Consider the following 19318-nt stretch of genomic DNA (forward strand, 5'->3'; position numbering starts at 1 on the left):
GCACTATTTTGTGATTCAATCCTGTTTTCAGGTGTATGAGATTGGTGGCTGCCCCCAATGGGAGTATCAAATCCCCCAAGGGCGCTGCAACCAAGTTCAGTCACCGGCCCAGTCACTGGAGCACTAGCTCTTTGGGCAGAGCTAGAATTCACCTCCACTCCATCGAATGTGGTACCCTGCCGCCTCTCCTGGGACCTGGGAATGCACATTTGCTGTTCTAAGTCCTTACACTTTTTAAGGAGTCTGTTTGCAAATAGTTGTTTTCATCACTCATCTTATTAATCACCTCCTGCATGTCGCACATTTGCATTTGGCATTCATTGAACTCTTTATTTCTCTTGTCTCTTTCTTGAATCATTTTAATCATTTCTTGTTCTGCACTCTGGAGATCACATTCTTTTTCACAATGTTCTTTTTGTAAAATCTGCATTTCTGAAACAACCTCATCTTTATCTTGTCTACTGTGGTCCACTAAGGCTTTTAAGTGTACCAATTCTTGCTCACTATCCTCAAATTGTTTCTTGCTTTTGGATAACTGAGCATCAAAGTATCTGCATTTTAATTGCATGTCTTTTTGGCATACATCCTATTCTGCTCTTAACATTTCCTGATTTTTACTTGCCCCATCTAATTCAGTCTTTAACCTGTTAATTAGCTGAGTATCATTCTCCTGCATTCGCAGGGACTTATTTATAGTCTTTCTCTGCACTTTTATCGGCTGCATTCAATAATCTTGTAAGGCAGACCTGAATTATGCTGCCTTCTGCAAAAATATTGTCTAGTTTTTCTTTCTGCACCTCACCCTGAATGCGTTCACGCCATTCTAACGTGCTGTTCGACGACCAAGTCCCATGTGCAAACAACTTTGCCTCTAAATATTGCACTAGGTCTGAGAATGTGGTTTCCCTTTGTGACATTCTGAAATTCGTTTTTAGTGGCACACTGCTATTATAAAATGGGTTCCCTTTAATGTACAAATGGCAGTGTGAGACACGCTTGCCACGCCCAGTAGGTACTCTATGATCACTTTCCCGGCCTGCAACGCACCATAAATGTGTAGGGTATTTTGTGGAGATTTGGGGCCTGACGGTATTTTCTTACCGCCGAAAAATAACTTAGCAACAATCACTCCTTGTATTCAGATTGGGCCATGTACAACAATAATACAGTGGACATGCATTATTTCAGCACACAGACATGCGTATTTGGTATGCGTGGTTGGTATGCCTGGTTGGTGGTATTTTGGTGGGCATAATTCCCTTGTTTTATTTGTGGCCCCAATATCCAGAACCCCTTATTTTTGTTTAGATTTTTCGTGTAATCACTAGAGAGACCTCAGGCTTGCATTTCAGGAACAACACATTTTCATTTTTAGTGTGCCACCATGGGCAATTTCTCTCTGTCTTATCTACGGCAGCGAGCTATCATGTGGTATTTTCACTATCTTATATACGGTAGTGAACTATGTCCCGAGCCTCCCTTTTTGCCGACTCATAGACCTCCGACAAACTACAACACACACAGTTAGTTATAATTGCTCATACTGAATTACATTGTGCACACGGCTGCAGCCAAATTTGATGTTTAGCTACCTTGAAAATGACAATTGCACTGTCTAAACATCTCCCCACATCATCAGCACTGTATTGGTAAATATAAAACACACCACCCGTCTGCTTTCAAATATTTTTGTGTATTATAAAATTTGCATTTAAACACGATCTCACTCTTTACAGAAATAATTAAAACAGCACAGTAACAGCATTGTCTGTGATACACTGAAAAGAGAGTGGCGGAGACAAGGACTCAATTTGCAACATTAAACATGTGAGTAAAGCACAGGAATCTCTTTTCCTACACTGACTGAATATTCTCGTACACACTCAGCCCCCACACTTCTGTAATTACCTTATCTGTTCAGCATGAGTTTTCTCCAGCTGTTCTCTTTCTGATTTTGGCTCCCTTGAAGATTAACCCCAGTGAAAACAAGCGTCTTTCGTTCTCAAACCGGGGTTATTGCCTGGAATTCTCAGCTTTTGCAGCAGGAATGCTTCAGCCAGCAAACAGGTCCTTCTCCCAGCTCTGCCAAATCTCGATTGTTCTCCCCCTCTCTTCAAGCTCCCCCAGCAAAACTCTAATCACTGCCTCTAGCATGATACTTGCTATGACGCTGCTCCAATCAGAATCAATCATGCCATCTCCTCCCTCACTACACAATGGCTCATTTCTACAGTAACCATTTGTAACCAACTGATTTCCTGTAGTTGTGTGGACAGAGCAGCAGAGAAAAAGAAAAAAAAAATGAATGTGCGTTTAAAAGTTCACTTTCAGAGTAGGCCTAATTCTGCAGTGGAGACACATTTTTATTAGTGGGTTATGTTAAATGCAGTTTTATTAGTCAGGTTAGTTATTAATAAGGTTAGTTATTAATTTTCAAATGTGTCTCTTGCACCATAGGCATTTCAGGTGAAAAATAGTGTGCATTTTTGAATGTGCACGTGTGCTTTTAACTGTAAAAATAGATTTGCATCTTATATGTTAAAATCGTTTTTGACTGAATAGCCTGTCTTTACTTATATGTCCATGTTAATCTGGCAACACATATATCAATGCACCACACCCATGTGGTGGTGCTGCATCAAAAAAAAAATTGCTACCTGTGCAGTAGTGCTGTACTCTGTGCTGTAACACGCCAAATATCCTTACATACCCTCCTTTTGTTTTTAGAACTTGGCTACGATCCAAGCCAATTCCTTAAAACAACTTGTTCTTTTTTTTTCTTTTAAAATGCATGTGTATTGGGATATCTTTCTCTTCCTGACGTAGCTTGTAAAATCAGTAACATTTTCATTTTTACTGATAGCACAATCAACCATCCACCCATGATTAGCACCAGGACAGCCAAACCCACTATTGAGCGTTCCCCCCAGGTTCCCCAATTAAATCTTTCCACTTCTATTATCCCCAGATAATTGTAATATTGTTTTTTCTCAAATTCATTTTTATAACATGTCTTTCTTTGTGATTCAATAAATATTCCACATCCGGATCTATTGGAAAAGTATCCCTTTGAAAAAAATCGATATTTTCCACTTGGCTTTCCCAAACATCATTTGTTACATGAAACAATGTTAACCCCCCAATTGACACAATTGTATCCTTTGGAACCTGTAAATAAAAAACATTATATTTCATCTGTTTAACCACGTATGTTCCATGGTTTAAATGTACTACCGTCATGTTCTTTAAACAGGTGCTGACCAACCATTTACCTCTGACCATCTTAGCCTGTTCCATTTCTTCACTCCCCATATTGCTAATAATCACTTCATATCCCTCAGATATACTTGGGTCAGATTTCAAACCACAAATAGCATCTGTGGCATCAGGAACAAACGGTTTACCTGGACACATATAATTTTGTTCTTTAAATTTTACACATGTTTCCAGGTTTGGTATTAAATAAACTTCAGGTTCCCATGACTGAAATGCCACCACTTCTGGAGTCTTAATCTTAATAAATGTGTCCTCTAGCCAAAATCCCACGTTGTGTACCCACTTCGTTTGATAAATAAGTTCAGGGGCTACATATGGGATGCATAGCAAAAATCTGATCTCTAGTCTTTCCAAGTCCACATATAACGGCATTGCATTACCCATTTCGAATGCAATTTTTACCTGTATTATATCAATTTCCCTCCTGGTCAATCTTTCTATCATTTGACGAATAATATCCTGCGAAACAAAATACAAGGGGATATGTCCTTGAATCAATTGTGAAACTGCAGTTTGAACTTCTCTCATATAATTCGTTAATAGTCTATCAACAGGACTCATTATGTTCAATATTTCATTTAAAGTTCTGTCATGCTTAAGTATTATTTTAGTCGCCCGTTGCATTACATCCGCTTGTTCATTTAGAATGATTGCAGTTTCATTTATGAATCTTACTTGTTCATCTAGTCCCCCTCTAATTCCATCTAATGTTTTTTGTATTATTTCTAGCTCAATACTCAGTTGTTGCGCTTTAGTACTCAGTGTTCCTACCGAAATAGAATTGGCTGTTGATATTGTGGTACCTATTATGGCTCCAACTATAGACATTACCAATGATATCGTGAGCATCACCGCACCTCTCTTTCCTCTCCTCTTCTTAATGTCTGCTGAATTCACAAATGTTTTTTCCAATTGCATTAATATATCTCTTATTGACTGCTTAGTGTCCTCTTTTCTTATTTCCAGCCACTCTTTAGTCTGTTCAATCTTAATTCCGGTATTGTTCAAGTGTTTTTCAACCAAAATCTCAGGATTCAATGGTATGTATATATTTTGGAAAATCATCCTTCTATCACTCATGATGAATCCTGGTGCCTCTTCCACCGCGATACCAGATGCTGGTCCAGGTTCAATGACAACCTGTGCTTCTGAATTCTTGAAGATCTCTCCAAATATCATCATCATTAACCATATCATCGGTATCATCTTCAATGCTGATCGCTTTGCAGCCTTGGTCTTCACCCCTCTTTGGGGCTTTCCCGGAATCCGTCCACGTGGGCTCCAGGACTCCATCGTCTCCCGTGGGCTTTGATCCCGGAACCTCCGACCAAATAATGTTAATTTTCTAAATCAAATAGAAAATAAACAAATTAAGTACATAGCACAATACTAACTTCACCCTTTTGCCAAAAATAAAACATGCTTGGTAAAAATATTTCGTTTTTTTTTTTTTCTGAAATTAAACACAAGTTAAAAAGAAAACAAGCACATATAAAAAAGCATTCAATATTTAATACATTTTCTCTCTGCGCACCAACCATGAGCTTCCATTATATATTTATTTATTTATTTTATATTATATATTTTTATATATATTACAGTGTTTATGAGCCATTATAACAATCAACTTTTTAACTTCTTTGTCACTGCCTCCTGATTGTACCCATTTATTTTCTCTTTTTGTGTTCAAGGGACTTTATCTGTTTCTACAAGCTCAAGCTGCCTGATCTCATGTCTGGGATGGCATGGTTTGATTTGATTTACATGGACAAACTGCTCTATTGCCGTTTCACCTTCATTTTTCAAAATGTTATAAACTATAGGAGAGACCTTATCTATAATTCGAAATGGCCCCTGCCAGGCTGCTAGAAATTTAGAATTTTTCTGTTTACTTTTTCCAAAATGAAACGTGTACACCTGATCCCCTACACTGTATTCCTTTACTGATGTCTTTTTGTCATAATAAGACTTTGCACTGTCAGCAGCTCTTTCCAGATTTCTCTGCACAAAAGCAAATGCATGTTGCAAATGCCTCCTCAGTTCATCAATATATTCATGAACTGTGGATGCACTCACAAGTGTCTGCTCATGTATTCTGTATAGTAGGTGTTGTGGTAACACCATTTTCCTACCTGTCAAGACCTCATGGGGGCTAACACCTGTTGCTTTGGCAGGAGTTGATCTGATTGCCATCAAAACCAATGGTAAACGTAAATCCCAGCTGGAACCTGCTTCTGCCACGAATTTCTTTAAAATATCCACAACAGACCTATTGCTTCTTTCAACTGTACCTGAAGACGCTGCCCGATATGCGATATGTAGTTTCCTTTTCACACATAGTATTTGCCATACCTTACTCATTAGAGTACTTGTGAAATTACTTCCTCTGTCTGACTCAATTCTTTGTGGCAACCCAAACCTTGAGAACACATGGTTCACCAGCAATTTGGCTGCTGCTTGCGCACTACAATCTGGTGCAGGAATGCAATCAAACCACTTCGACATCAAACATACCACACTCAAAATATAACGGTTTCCCCTGCTCGACCTTTTTAAAGGACCTACATAGTCTATTTGCAAATCTGACCATGGGAGAGTTAGGCCTCTTTTCATCAATGGTGCTCTATGCATTGATGAAGCAGGTTTAAATTGGCCGCATACTAGACATCCTCTAGTATATAATTCCACATCTTGGGACATATGTGGCCAGTAAGCATAATCTTTTAGTATTTCTAATGTTTTTGTGAACCTCTATGGCCTGCAGTTATGGCATCATGTGCATGGTGTAGCATTAGTCCTCTGAATGAAAGGGGTACTACCAACTGTATTTGTCCTGTTATGGACTCTCTAATCATGAGTCCATCCTGTAATCTAATTCGTGTTTTGTTCTTTAATACCACCCTCAACTCTTCTTTTCCCATACAATCATTTTCTGTTAAAGAATTTTGTTCAGGTTCTATCAAATGATTATAATAGATTCCCAAAATTCGATCATTCTTTTGTGCCTCAATCAAATCTTGGTCTGGCGTGTCATGACTCCACTGCACCACCGGTTGATCTACCTCCTTTGGTGCTTTAGAATGTGTCACTGCATCAATTTGTATTTCACCCATTAAATAATCAATAGGTAGCAATTCTCCCATCACAGCCCCAATTTTAGCCAGGTGGTCTGCCTTATCATTTCCCTCCTTATCCTCTCCTGGTGTTTTTAAATGCCCACAAATTTTTCTCCAGTATATTGTTAAATTATTCTTTGACACCAATTTGTCTATGGCTTGTATCATTTTTCCATGTTTAAGTGGCTTTTTGTTGTATGTAACCATGCCTCTTGCTTTCCAAACAGGCAAATACTCCACAAAGCTGTTCCGTGCATAGTCAGAATTAGTCGCCAGGACAATTTCACTGAACTTTTTATCAACTGCAGTAGCAATTGCTTTATAAATGGCTGCCAATTCCGCCACCTGACTGCTCCTATCTCCAATCCTCATCCCTATACTGGGGACGCCTTCACATTTCAACCAGACATTTCCTATTCCTGCCACTAATTGTTTATTACTGTCATTTTCAATGTGAAAAGCACAACCATCCACATATACAGTTGGCAAATCCTTGCATGTTTTTTCACCAAAAGCTTTGTGTGGTGATTGTTCAAATTCCTGCAAACTAGTTTCCACTTCCATTTCATTTGGTATTTGTACAGCTGCACAGTCATGTAAGTCAGCTAACCCTTGAGCAATTGGGTTCTTTTTATTTTGTCCATATCTCACTTCTACGGGAAAACCTTTTAATGCCAGCGTCCATGAAGTGATTCTGGATTGCGCTAGATTACCTGATCTAATTCTTTTACTCTCTAAAAATTGCAAAGGTTGATGATTTGTTTCAACAATCACCTTTTCTCCCTGAACAATGGGGCGGAAATGTTGTAGCGCCCACACAGTGGTTAATAGGGCCTTTTCACATTCATTAAATTTCATTTCAACTTGGGAAAATGCCTTACTTGCATATGCAATGGTTTTGTGATTCAAATCGTGTTTTTGTGATAACACTGCTGACATACAATGTTCAGAAAAACCTATTTCTATAAAGAAATCCCTGTCCTTTATGGGGTATGCTAAACATGGTGCCTTTACAAGACATTCCTTTAATTTAGCCACTGCATCAGACTGCTCTTTTTCCCATTTCCAGGGAGTATTCAGTTTGAGCAGTTTAGCCAATGGTTGAGTGATTTCTGCATAATTTTCAATGAACTTTCTGTTATAGCCTGTCATCCCTAATAAACTTTTTACTCCTTTCACATTTTTAGGATCTTTTAATCTTTGTATGGCCTCTATTTTCTTCTTTTGTGGATTTAGCCCATGTTCAGTCACTTCATGCCCTAGAAAGTTCACTTTTTTCTTGCACCATTGCGCTTTTTGCAAAGATACTTTGGCGCCTGCTTTCTGCAATTGGCCAAGTACATGTCTTATTTCATCAAAATGGCTTTTCAGGCTTTCATTTTTTATCAGGACATCGTCCACATAAACTATTGTTCCTCTTTCCGCTGCATCCGGCATGGCCTTTCTCAAAAATATGCCAAATTCACTCCCACTATTGATGTACCCGAACGGAGCTCTAAGCCAGGCATATTGAGTCCTGTCAAATGTAAAGGAAAATAAATGTTGTATCTCCTCTGCCAATGGCACGCACCAATATCCAGAGGTGAGATCTAATGTGGTAAATACATTTGAACCATGTACCTGAGCTAGGCCCTGATCAATGAATGGCAGTGGCCATCTAGATACTGGTACTCTTTTATTTAACTCTCTCAAGTCTGCACATAGCCGCCATTGACCATTTGGCTTTAACACACCTAAAATAGGTGTATTGGATGTGCTATGAATGGGCCTGATGATTCCCCGCGATTCCAAATTTTTAATAATTTCTGCCAATGATTCTAAACATGCCAGCGGTAGTCTATACTGGCGTACAAACACTGGATTTCTGCTACACCCTTCTGGTAGTGTGGCCACTTGTAAATCAGTTAAACCACAATCATAAGCATCTTTTGCAAATACATCCTTAAACTCCATAAATATCTCCCTCAGATTGTCCCTATCCTCATTGCTTTCACACGCATCCGCTAAGGAAATCTGCTCTTCTACCATTTTGGAAATTCTGGAAAATCTTCTGGTAAGGGAATCTCGGCGCTTTCCTCTAACTGTGTGGCTGTGTGTTTTTGTAAAGCTGCCACTTTTAAATATTTTGGCATATCAGCTTCCACTTCAATGGACTGATTTTCTGTTTCATTTTCATTTAAATTAAATATTATGCAATCCTCTTGATGGCAGCACACTGTCTCATTTGAATCATAAGGATACACAGAATGAATTTTAAATATTCCTTTGGGCTGAGAGTCCAGGTGTTCTGGCAACTCACCCTTGGCATCTACATACTTTTCAGGAATATTTCCAATCACCATGTTATTTAAATCTGCCGTATAATGTGATTTTTGTATGGCCATTCCTAATGGGGAGTTTTCCTCTAAATGAATATCCTGACAACCGTTATTATATACCATAATTTTTACAGATCCTTCACCAATATCTACCAATGGAATGTATTCATAATCCAGGCCTTGCTGTTTTATGGATTCATTCAGGCATACAAATGCATCAGAGCCTTTCATCTGCTGTCCATTTTTGCATTTCAGTGTTATTGCAAACTGTTTTGTAAATGCAGGAATAATAGTATCTTTCCTCATTTGTAATTAGATTGCATAAGGAACCAGTTGTGCAGAATAATAAGCCCTTCTTTTGTCTTCAAATTCATGTGCCGGACCACCTAGGCGTGACCATATTTTTTGATTAAGGAAATCTAACACCATACACATTCTGTGCATGATGTCATTGCCCATGTAAAATTCATTTTGTGCTCCACTCACTATCCATACATTATGGTAAATTGTTTTCTGCCCAATGCTAATGTTAAGCATGCATCTGCCTGCAATTAGGTTTTCAAAGTCTGGACTGTCCAACCCAGAAACATATTGGTTTTTAATCCTAAATCTCAGGATTTCTTCCCTCTCCATTATTTTTTGCAACAATTTCTCATTAATGAAACTCCTTTCATGTCCAAGTGCTAAAGTGGCTTTTATTGTTTTAAAATAGTCATTTATACCAACATGAACCCATGGTTGCTCATTTTCCATGTGTATTTCTGCCAGAGTGGTAATGTGTTTTTCTGAATCTGTTTTAGGAGCAATATCCTGTTTGCATGTTTTCTCTTTTAAATAAAAACGTATTGTGTGCTCATCTATGGCAGTCTGCCAATATTTCCTTGGGTCCAAGTATATTTGTACAGGTAGTTTTTCATTGTCGCTCTGCATTTTGTCTTGACACATTAATATAACAGTGACACTAGGTATGCAGCTATTCTGGAGATATACCTCCACAGCATCATTTGTTTTGGCAACGGTGTGACATTCATTTATATTGCTGTTTTGTGATTTTAGTTTCTTAGGCCTCAATGGTTTTTTGGTTAAGGACCACAGCACTCCATTCACCCCATCTATGAGAGGAGACAATCTTTTCAGGCAATCTGTCCCCATCAGAAATGGAATTTCACAAATAGATGTGATCAATACCTCTTGTTTCATTCTGTGCTTTCCTATTTTTATGTCAACCTCAGTTACACCTATGATGGGCACCTCCTCCCCATTAAAGTTATCCACTGGGCCTTGATTTTCCTTCACTGTGATCTGACTCTGTGGGGGTCTCCCTTCATTGATACTCTTTACCAGCTCCTTGGACATAATTGTGGCCTGTGCGCCAGTGTCAATCATAGCAAAGGCGTGGCATTTTTCTTCTACAGTGATGGGTGCATAATATCTGTCCTCAACTTCCTCTAATACACATAAGAAATGTGAATTCTTACTGATTTCAGGGCTCACCTTTCTCAGGTCTTTTTCACTTTTGGCTAAACACATTGGTAAATGGAAAGACATGTTTCCCTCCTTTTTACCCATTTCTGCGCGAGAGACTTTATTTATTTCTCCATGATCAGAGGTTTTTTGGAGTGTGGCCACTGTTCGCCCATCCATCTGGGTAACATCAGAGACCACATTACAACCTTCCAACTGAACATGTGTAACAACATCATTCAGCAATTTGTCATTTTTTAATTCTGTGCATTTGTGATCATTTAGTGTGATACCAGCCCTTTCAGCCTCTTCAAAAATATGTGGCTCATAGAATTCTTCAGGTGATTGACTTGTACCCTCCTTTTGAGTATTTCCTTTTTCTGTCTGTGTTTGGTCATTGTTTTGCTTGCCCAGGGAAGGAGCTATAGTATCCCCACTTACTCCCTGTTCACTGGTATTCCCCATGCATGAGTCATCTTTCTTAAATCTGTCCCTTTGTTCTTTTGGAATTCCTAATGTTTCTTTTTCATTTGTACAAATCTTTACTGTTTTATTTAGCTCTAGGTTAAACCGTACCTCTTTTTTAGAAGTATTTGCACTTTCTGTCACAAGTTCATTTACTGACACTTTCACATTTAATCCATTAGGCATCTCAGAGTCGTTATGCAAAATTATATCAGAGCAATCTGTCATTTTGGCACTGCAGTTATCATGAGTACTTAGTCACTTTTCGGAAGCCCCCCGGTCATTGCTATGGCCATCAGCCCTCTCTTTGGAAGGTTGTTTTTGCGCTTTCCTATTTGCTCAGCTAACATTTTCACTTGGGCCTCAAGGCACTGGAACCTTTCCATCTCTCTAGGATCCTCTTTCTGTGGCCTAGGTCGATATTGGTTGTTTTCCCCCTGATTGGATCTATTCTGATACCTCTCAGGTGATTGATGTCGGTTGGGATGGTTTCTGAACTCTTGATTCATTTGTGGAGGGGAGCGGGTTGCACCCATCCTTTGATTATAGTCCCCTGGTGGGGAATCATTGTATTGACGTGGATTGTAGTTCACGTTTTGCCTCATGTCCTGTCTCTCAGATTGTGGGTACTGGCCCCTAGGTTGATTTCCATTATCAGTAAATCAATCCACATATCGGGGCCTATCCTGATTACCATATATCATGGTGTTGGGATCAAATCTGCTCTGTGTCCCCAATGACTGGTAGGGACCATCATTTCTTTGATCTTGATTTTGTCTCTGGTTATTGTTCATACCTGCCATATCAGGCCGATATCCTACCCGGGGTCTGTCCCCTAAATACCTAGGGCTGATGTAGCTCTCTCTATTACTAGGATCATGTGATTGGAACATTGGTACAGGAAATGGCGATCTTTGTTGATTACCCCTTTGTTCAGGTGTCACATTATTTTTACCTTGGCTTTGAGCAGACTCAAGGGATATTTTGGCTGACCTGATTTCCATTACTGTGGCTGAGGGTTCTTTAGATTTAGGTCTAGTATCTTTCATTTTATCACTTTCTCTACCCTGACAATAGAGTACCTCATATAGTTTTGTGCTTTGATGTACAATCCATTCAAGGGACTTGTCACGGTCAAATTCACGGACCAATTGGGATATGATGGCTTTCTATAGCCCATAGAAGTATGCAGTTTTAAACTCATTGGAATTTGAGTCAAAAGATACATCAAAGCGAGAAAATGCTCTTTTTAAGTCTTGTAAAAATTGGCGAGGGGATGTATTCGGTCCAGCAGTAATTGTGTAAGCGACTTTCTTTGCCTCCTGCAATGACTGAAAAGGAGAAAAATGACGCCTAATTTCTTTTTCAAACTCCAACCAGGTCATATTCTGCTGTTCATTTAATCCCATTATGATGCTGGCCGTCGGGGCATCTAAAGTTAAATGAAAATATTGTCTGTACTGTTCCTTAGGTATCTGGAGTGCTTTAAAAATGTCATGCACCGCTTCTAAGTGATCCTCAATGCAGCATTCACCTCCCTTTTTAAATGGTTTGATCAGGGTTTTAATGGATTTCATTATTTTTATGGGGCTACTTGTTGCAATGCATGGAATTGCACTATTTTGTGATTCAATCCTGTTTTCAGGTGTATGAGATTGGTGGCTGCCCCCAATGGGAGTATCAAATCCCCCAAGGGCGCTGCAACCAAGTTCAGTCACCGGCCCAGTCACTGGAGCACTAGCTCTTTGGGCAGAGCTAGAATTCACCTCCACTCCATTGAATGTGGTACCCTGCCGCCTCTCCTGGGACCTGGGAATGCACATTTGCTGTTCTAAGTCCTTACACTTTTTAAGGAGTCTGTTTGCTTCATTTTGCAAATAGTTGTTTTCATCACTCATCTTATTAATCACCTCCTGCATGTCGCAAATTTGCATTTGGCATTCATTGAACTCTTTATTTCTCTTGTCTCTTTCTTGAATCATTTTAATCATTTCTTGTTCTGCACTCTGGAGATCACATTCTTTTTCACAATGTTCTTTTTGTAAAATCTGCATTTCTGAAACAACCTCATCTTTATCTTGTCTAATGTGGTCCACTAAGGCTTTTAAGTGTACCAATTCTTGCTCACTATCCTCAAATTGTTTCTTGCTTTTGGATAACTGAGCATCAAAGTCTCTGCATTTTAATTGCATGTCTTTTTGGCATACATCCAATTCTGCTCTTAACATTTCCTGATTTTTACTTGCCCCATCTAATTCAGTCTTTAACCTGTTAATTAGCTGAGTATCATTCTCCTGCATTCGCAGGGACTTATTCAAAATAAACCATATTTTGCCGCATAGCCGTATTAAACAGTCTTTCTCTGCACTTTTATCGGCTGCATTCAATAATCTTGTAAGGCAGACCTGAATTATGCTGCCTTCTGCAAAAATATTGTCTGGTTTTTCTTTCTGCACCTCACCCTGAATGCGTTCACTCCATTTTAACGTGCTGTTCGACGACCAAGTCTCATGTGCAAACAACTTTGCCTCTAAATATTGCACTAGGTCTGAGATTGTGGTTTCCCTTTGTGACATTCTGAAATTCGTTTTTAGTGGCACACTGCTATTATAAAATGGGTTCCCTTTAATGTGCAAATGGCAGTGTGAGACACGCTTGCCACGCCCAGTAGGTACTCTATGATCACTTTCCCAGCCTGCAATGCACCATAAATGTGTAGCGTATTTTGTGGAGATTTGGGGCCTGACGGTATTTTCTTACCGCCGAAAAATAACTTAGCAACAATCACTCCTTGTATTCAGATTGGGCCATGTAAAACAATAATACAGTGGACATGCATTATTTCAGCACACAGACATGCGTATTTGGTATGCGTGGTTGGTATGCGTGGTTGGTGGTATTTTGGTGAGCATAATTCCCTTGTTTTATTTGTGGCCCCAATATCCAGAACCCCTTATTTTTGTTTAGATTTTTCGTGTAATCACTAGAGAGACCTCAGGCTTGCATTTCAGGAACACCACATTTTCATTTTTAGTGTGCCACCATGGGCAATTTCTCTCTGTCTTATCTACGGCAGTGAGCTATCATGTGGTATTTTCACTATCTTATATACGGTAGTGAACTATGTCCCGAGCCTCCCTTTTTGCCGACTCATAGACCTCCGACAAACTACAACACACACAGTTAGTTATAATTGCTCATACTGAATTACATTGTGCACACGGCTGCAGCCAAATTTGATGTTTAGCTATCTTGCAAATGACAATTGCACTGTCTAAACATCTCCCCACATCATCAGCACTGTATTGGTAAATATAAAACACACCACCCGTCTGCTTTCAAATATTTTTCTGTATTATAAATGTTGCATTTAAACACGATCTCACTCTTTACAGAAATAATTAAAATAGCACAGTAACAGCATTGTCTGTGATACACTGAAAAGAGAGTGGCGGAGACAAGGACTCAATTTGCAACATTAAACATGTGAGTAAAGCACAGGAATCACTTTTCCTACACTGACTGAATATTCTCGTACACACTCAGCCCCCACACTTCTGTAATTACCTTATCTGTTCAGCATGAGTTTTCTCCAGCTGTTCTCTTTCTGAATTTGGCTCCCTTGAAGATTAACCCCAGTGAAAAAAAGCGTCTTTAGTTCTCAAACCGGGGTTATTGCCTGGAATTCTCAGCTTTTGCAGCAGGAATGCTTCAGCCAGGAAACAGGTCCTTCTCCCAGCTCTGCCAAATCTCAATTGTTCTCCCCCTCTCTTCAAGCTCCCCCAGCAAAACTCTAATCACTGCCTCTAGCATGATACTTGTTATGACGCTGCTCCAATCAGAATCAATCATGCCATCTCCTCCCTCACTACACAATGGCTCATTTCTACAGTAACCATTTGTAACCAACTGATTTCCTGTTCCTTCAAGCCCTTTGCTTCCTGTAGTTATGTGGACAGAGCAGCAGAGAAAAAGAAAAAAAAAATGAATGTGCGTTTAAAAGTTCACTTTCAGAGTAGGCCTAATTCTGCAGTGGAGACACATTTTTATTAGTGGGTTATGTTAAATGCAGTTTTATTAGTCAGGTTAGTTATTAATAAGGTTAGTTATTAATTTTCAAATGTGTCTCTTGCACCATAGGCATTTCAGGTGAAAAATAGTGTGCATTTTTGAATGTGCACGTGTGCTTTTAACTGTAAAAATAGATTTGCATCATATATGTTAAAATCGTTTTTGACTGAATAGCCTGTCTTTACTTATATGTCCATGTTAATATGGCAGCACATATAGCAATGCACCACACCCATGTGGTGGTGCTGCATCAAAAAAAAAATTGCTACCTGTGCAGTAGTGCTGTACTCTGTGCTGTAACACGCCAAATATCCTTACAGGCCCCAGCTAAATATAGAGATCCACCCATAGCACGTTTCTTTGAAAAACGATTGACCCGCAGGGAGTTAGAGGTAGAGGAGCGAAGAGCTCGAAATGGGAGGTATTTGCAGAGAGATAGCTGAAGGTATTTTGGACCCAGGCCCCAGAAAGACTTGTGGACAATGCAGAGGGTTTTGAATTTAATCCTTGCATCCACTGGGAGCCAATGGAGTGATTTCAGAGCTGGAGAGATACGATCCCAGGGCTTGAAGCCAAGGAAAACTCTTGCAGTCCTGTTTGGATAACTTGCTGAGGGCGGAGAGTAGAGGCAGGTAGATTTAAAAATGGCTGTTACAATAGTCTAACCTAGAGAGAACCAGAGCTTGGCAGACAGTGAGCTTCTAAGGGAAGGAGAAGAAAGGCAGAGTACCTCTTAGGAGGTGAAGCAGAAAGTTTGACTTTTTAGATACCTCAGAGATATGGGCGGAGAAGAAAAGAGTGGAGTCAAAGATGACCCCGAGGTTCTTAGCCTCGCAGGTAGGGGTAGAAGGAGGGCCAATGGAGGCCGGCCAGAGAGTGAGGGAAAAGGATGGAGATGGTGTGCCGATGAGGAGGATCTCAGTTTTGCTGGCATTCAGACAAAGGTCATTTGCGGCACACCAATCTTGAATGGCAGTTAGGCAGTCAAAGATGAGAGACGGCAAGGAGGTGGCCGAGGGCAGCCGGAAAATGAGTTGAGTGTCACCAGCGTAGCACTGGAAATTTGAGAAGAAAATGGCAATACAGTGGGCGAGAGTTGCCAAGTATTGGTTGAAGAGCCAGGGTGAGAGGTTAGACCCCTGGGGAAACCCACAGGTGGAGAGGAAGATACATGATAGGAAGGACCCCAGTTGGACCTGGGAGGGACGATAAGAGAGGAAAGAGGTCAGCCAGGCCAGAGCCTGATCAGTGATACAAAGGTTATCACGGAGACAGTTGAGCAGGGTGGTGTGGTTGACTGTGTCGAAGGCAGAAGAGAGATCAAGAAGGATGAGGACAGAGGGAATCTTAGATTCCATGTTGGAGAGCAGATCCTCACGGATGTTCAGGAGAGCAGTTTCCGTGATTCTGGCTGCTCTGAAGCCAGACTGGTGGTCATGAAGACAGCCAACAGAATCTGAGTGAAAGTTAATCACTTTTTGTTCTACTTGCAGGTGGTGTGTTTTATTAAAGTGCTTATATTTGTATAGAACCTGGATTGGACAGTCCCTTCATTTTGGACTGTGATACTTGGTTGTTTGAGTCATTACTGGTTCACCTTCAACCCCTTTTGAGAGTGTAGCCTTTCCTGTGGCCTGCTCTACTACAAATGGCAAAAGACGTATACCTCTTGATTGTCCCTGTTTGACCTTTATCATCGCATTGGGTTTTGGTTTCCATCCTCATCCAAGGGTCCTCATGCTAAAGTTAACACCTCCTCTAACATACCTTTATCTCAAACCTGCCTCTTGCTTTCTTCCCCTCTTTTCTGTTGTTGCCACCTCTTTCTTGTTTATTTCATCTTCCTGTTCTTTCTTACTCTCTTATACCGCAACCTCCTCCTTGACCATTTTGGTTCTCACCAACCCCTCCTGCTATCCGATGACACCACCTCTCCGCTCTCCTCTGTCTATCAGCCTCTATTTCTTCCACCACTCTCCAGTCTCCAGATGGAGCGAATGGAGATGGGCTTTTTATTCTCTGTTCCCACCTGCCTCTGAGAGAGACTTTTATTGAGAGTCTGCATCTGGGAATTGTTATTGGGTAAAGGCTAAGAATGGAGGTTCTCCATGAATGCACTTGGGGCTGCTTAGGGCCCCACGGGCTGTACCATGCTTATAATTGCACTGTTCCCAATCTTGGATTTTAATCTCATGGCCCTCCGGGACGATGGGGCTACCTGTGCAGTGCTAATCACTTTGTTTAAAAACACAATAAGCTATTAAAGTAATGATTTTCATTGACAGAGTTGGGAAATAGTAACATTACATCACATCACACCCATGAGAATCTCTTGGCAGGGAACAATGTCTCTGGATCTCTGCATTCTAAGAATTCAGGCAGTCAAACACTGGCAACAGTGTATGTGCAGAGTATAGTTTACCAAGGGTTTTGCAAACGTAAGGCTGCAGAAGTATCGAAGCACCTGCTAACATCATCAGGCACAGAAGAATGGATTTCCTTAAAGGGAAACCTTTCTTTTTTTGGCTAAGTGTTTTTGGTCTGCTCAAGGAGAGTGTGCATAAATAGTGCCATGCAGAGTCTCATTAGGGTTTTGGGCACTGCCAAAGTTTCCATAGCTCTCCTGCCCTGATGGACAATGGTTGTTGGTGGAGGTCAAATGCGCCTGTTCCTGGCCTCTATGATAGATTGTTGTGACATGTGATGGGATCAGGTGAGCAGGGAATTCTCCCCATACCGCTTCTAGGCTTAGCATCCACTGGCTCTAGGAGGCACCCAATCCCCTGAGTTGCTACATTGCTTGTCCCCAGATCCACATAGGACTTCATCGCAAGCCTTTATAAAAACACTGAGAAGATTTAAGTAGGAAAAAGAGCTATCTGGAGAAATCCTATGCTACAACCAAAGAGTTTTCATAATATTGCGTTTATGGCCATTAATCAATTAACTTCCGATAGGGACAGAGTGGGCAGATTAAAAAGTAGACCAGCAAGATATGCTGTCAAAAGTTCCTGCTCCAAAAATTAAAACTTTGTTTTGTAAGCAGAAATGTGGATTCAGTGGATATGAATCTTGAGATGAATGGGCCCAAGGGGAGGAAGAAAGACTTCAGTTATATGATAGCAGGGTGGGTTATGGTTTGCAGAGTGGTTCAATTCTCCATATTGCTTATACTGAAGGACAATCTCAGCATCTGTTGGGGACTTGAACTGACTCTGTGTTCTCAACAATACATACACTGAAAATAATCAGAATGGTTTATCTGTAAGGAGTGGTGGGATGACTGAAAAGGCCCGGAGTTCAGAAGGCTGCCAGATAAAACAGTCATACACTGCTCAAAACCCACACCAGACTCAGAGGTACCTGAATCCCAGGAGAGGTGTGACGCTATCAATACGTTCTTTATCAACAAGATCAACACTATCAAGCTCTACATTGAGGCCTCCAAATCCTCTGACCCCCATATTTCATCCCCCCATTGGTCATGGACCGACTTTCCACCCTGTCGCTTGAGGGCATCTCATGCATGCTAACATCTTTAAAACAAACAATGTATATCGATAATATCCTCACAGCCACAATCTTTAAAAAACGTGCCAGTACTGCCAAAACAACTCTTTTGAGGATAGTCAATGCCCTCCTCAGTAAAGATATTTTCCCAGATGTCATAAAAGCAGGACTTTTATTGCTCACTCCAGAATAAAACCCACACTTGACCCGGAAGAAGTACAAAATTATTGGCCAATCACAAACCTCATTTACACCAACAAAGCCATTAAGATGCATCGCCAGGCTCTCCAGATGGGTTTCCTCAGGTCTGAACACTGCCCAGTCATCTTTGGAAGCCCTGATGCTTTCATTCTGATGACCAATCTAAAACCATCAGTTGGTACGTGGTCATTTGGTCGTAAGACCATCACCATTTGAAATCCGGACAGCTCCAAGTCTCCTTCAGTTTATGGAACAACAGGCACTTCCAACATAACCTTGGTATAACCTAGATTCTGGTTATCTTGTTCACAAAAACATCAGGTTGTTGTAAGGTCGTAATTATGACTAATGTTTACTTGATAACTTGTTAAATTCTCGATACTAAAGTGTTGCTCTATTATGTGTACAGTTATTCGTTGCTCCTGAGCTAGGTTTGTGCGATAAAATAAATCAAAATCATGATATAAATAATAACAATAATAATAATATAATTATAATAATAATTTGGTTGTATTATTCCTTGATCATATTAGACATTCTGCACGTGACCTGGTTTGCGCCTTTCTTAATCCTCATCGTGCTGAATTAAGTCTGCAATTGCTCGCTTTACTGATTTCAAGAGTTAAGTTGCAGCCATCAGTATTCTTCAATTCTTCGATTCCACTGCTATTGCAATAGCTCTGCAAGAAATGGATGTCCACCTTAAAGTACTGTGTCCATCTCCAATTCCCTTACTAATTCCCCTAAACATTTTGAATATCTATGAAATGACACTACAAAGGCTGTTTGGCTGCACCGTGCTCCCTCAGATTATAAAGGTGTAATCGGTTAGGGGTTATATTTATTTCATGGTAGTATTATCTTGTGCTCTGCTTTATGTCAGAAGCATCTCCTCAT

At 40.3% G+C, this 19318-nt stretch overlaps 1 protein-coding gene across 1 annotated transcript in view; it reads right to left on the bottom strand.

Moving 5' to 3' along the window:
* LOC138464926 (extracellular calcium-sensing receptor-like) overlaps positions 1-19318 on the bottom strand; it is a 178291-nt gene that overhangs the window by 92449 nt on the left and 66524 nt on the right. The window lies entirely within an intron of this gene.

The sequence above is a fragment of the Ambystoma mexicanum genome, chromosome 1p, assembly GCF_040938575.1.
Source record: "Ambystoma mexicanum isolate Mex_15411 chromosome 1p, UKY_AmexF1_1, whole genome shotgun sequence".
NCBI lineage: Eukaryota > Metazoa > Chordata > Amphibia > Caudata > Ambystomatidae > Ambystoma > Ambystoma mexicanum.